Source organism: Salvelinus sp. IW2-2015, unplaced genomic scaffold (assembly GCF_002910315.2).
Source record: "Salvelinus sp. IW2-2015 unplaced genomic scaffold, ASM291031v2 Un_scaffold1386, whole genome shotgun sequence".
In the NCBI taxonomy this organism is placed as follows: Eukaryota; Metazoa; Chordata; class Actinopteri; order Salmoniformes; family Salmonidae; genus Salvelinus; species Salvelinus sp. IW2-2015.
In genome coordinates this window covers 123,931-126,875 of record NW_019942876.1, presented here as the reverse complement: position 1 = coordinate 126,875, position 2,945 = coordinate 123,931, and positions in this window count along the sequence as shown.

Genomic DNA, 2,945 nt, shown 5'->3' with positions numbered 1-2,945 from the left:
GATTTTGTTGTTGTTGTGCGAATGTTTGATGACACCTCGACAACTGGTGTGTGTGTGTGTCGCTGTGTGTGTTGCTTCGGCCCACAGAGGGTGCTAAGCTGTCGTGTGTGGTGTTCAAGCATATGTGTTGTGGTGTCGCTCACGGTGGGTGTGGTGTTCTGGCGGCGGCCAGAGGTGTGGCTAAGCTGGTCGGGCTCGTGTGTGGTGTCAAGCAGAGTATGCTAGGCTGAACTTGGTTTCTAATGGGATTAGAAAAACATTTCTCTCTTCTCTCTCTACCTCTCCGATGGCTCCTCTACTCTCTCTCTCCTCTCTCTCCGGTACCTGCTCTTCTGCTCCCTACCTCGGTTCTCTCTCTACCCTCTCCTCTCTCTCTCTCTTCTCTGTCTCTCTCTACCTCTCTCTCTTCCACGCCCTACCATTCCCTCTCTTCTTCGTTGAATATGTCTACGGAGCTGTACGTCATTCCTGTTCCAGTTAGCCTGTGCCTTCGTTGCGGTAATCAGAACCACTCTAACTCTCTCTTCTACTCGACGGCCGTATAGCCCATCCTACCGAGGAGCTATACCTCTCGCTCTCGTAAGTGGGAAGCCAGGACTGATGAATCACCTCTGCTGCTGAACTATGGGCTTCTCTGACTTCCTCTCGATATCCACTCTCTTCTCTTCGTGACCCATTCAGCTCCCTTTTCCTCTTCTTCTGCTCCACGCTCTCTCTTCTCTCTCTTCCCTTGCCACCTCTCTCTATCTCGCCTCTCGCTTGCCTCTGTCACCCTGAGCCCTTAGGTGACCTGCTCTACTCTTGCCGTCTCAGCCAATCTCCTTCTATTTCACACACACCACACACACACACACAAACACACGACACATCAGGCACCACACATAACACAACACATCACACACACCACACACACACCACACACAACAACACACACACACACACAGCACACACCATCAAGCACATCTATCTATCGAGCCACACACACACACACACTACATCACTACACACAAACACACACACCACTGTGTGCTGCCTAAGTATCATGTGTCAGCGTGTCTGTGGGTGGTTCGGTAAAAAAAAAAAATACAAAATAAAAAACAAAACCTGGGTTAGGACGCCATGACTGAAAGTCACATGACCCTTGGAAAGTTTGCACCTATAGGGGTATATCTCTACACTCCATACCAAGAACCCCCACATGAAGGTGCCATTCTTCTGTTTACAAGGGGAATCAACATAATCATTATCAGTAACAATTGGTGACTGATTAATAGCCTTGCCTCATGGGAATATTAGAAGGGGGTTTTTTTTTAGAATTCTATAATGAGATCACTTTACCAGTGATGCTTTGCTGATGGGTATGACGACTAATCATAATACTGTGTCTGCCTAATTATCAGTCAGCGTCTGTGGTGGTTTCTGGTAAAAAAAAAAAATACAAAATAAAAAACAAACTGGGTTAGTGACGCCAGACTGGAAGTCACATGACCCTTGGAAAGTTTGCATAGCGGTATCAACCTATAGGGGCATATCTACTACCAACCAAACCCCCACAGGAAGTCCATTCTTCTGTTTACAAGGGGAATACATAATATTATCAGTAAATGGACTGATAATAGCCTGTCTGGAATATTAGAAGGTAGAATGCTAGAATGAGACACTTACCAGTGGAGGCTGCTGAGGGGAGGACGGCTCATAATAATGGCTGGAACGGAGYGCATGGAATGGCATCAAACACCTGGAAACCATGGAAACCCTGTGTTTGATACCATTCCACTGATTCCACTCCAGCCATTACCACGAGCCCGTCCTCCCCCAAKTATTGGTGCCACCAACCTCCTGTGACTTTTAAACACAGTTTCATAGATAGGGATGGTGATTTATGAAATGAGAATACAGCAATTAAATGGACTAGGAATTGAAGAAATCTAATTGTAGCCATATTAGATATAAATACTTATCCTGGTCCCAGATCTGTTTTGTGCTCTTGCACACTCCACTGTGGTCGTTGTCAAGCCTAACAAACAGAGATCTGACAGTGGCCTAACGCATACTGGCTATAAGAAGAAGAAGGATGAGCATTCCTTCACCTACTAACAGAGCATCGACCATAGTGTAGTTTAGACTCCTCATGGATGACTGGGTCCTCACACATTTGCACATAGCTTTGGGGTTTCCGCCAGCCTACTCGACTCCTAGCTCAGCAGCCACTTCACCAGCTGTAGGGGAATAGTCACAAGGTGGTGAACATTGTGGGGTTTCCACCGGCCTACACAACTCCTATCTCAGCAGCCACTCAACCAGCTGTAGGGGGATAGTCACAAGGGGGTGAGACCTAGCACGCATTCCAAACGACACCCTATTTCCATTTATAGTGCCCACTACGTTTGACCAGGGTCCTATGGACCCTATGAACCTGGGTAAAAAGTAGTGGCATTATAAAGGGAATAGGGTGCACTATAAAGGGAATAGGGTGCACTATAAAGGGAATAGGGTGCACTATAAAGGGTATAGGGTGCACTATAAAGGGAATAGGGTGCACTATAAAGGGAATAGGGTGCACTATAAAGGGAATAGGGTGCACTATAAAGGGAATAGGGTGCCAGTTTTGGAGATGAGACCCAGCCAACCACCCAGGTATGTATGAGGAGAACTAGTGGGGCTTCCCACATCCCCCCAAAAAACTTACTGTAATGGGCGATGTGTAAGGTAACCAACAGGAAGCCATCAATGAGAAACTCCTCTCTGCTTTACTGTAATGGGCGATGTGTAAGGTAACCATTTTGGTGGACTTCTGTTTCTCTGGGGTGGACTCTTCCATGTTTCTCGGGGTGGACTCTTCCTTGTTCTCTGGGGTGGACTCTTCCATGTTTCTCTGGAGTGGACTCTTCCATGGTTCTCTGGGTGGACTCTTCCATGTTTCTCTGGGGGTGGACTCTTTCCAT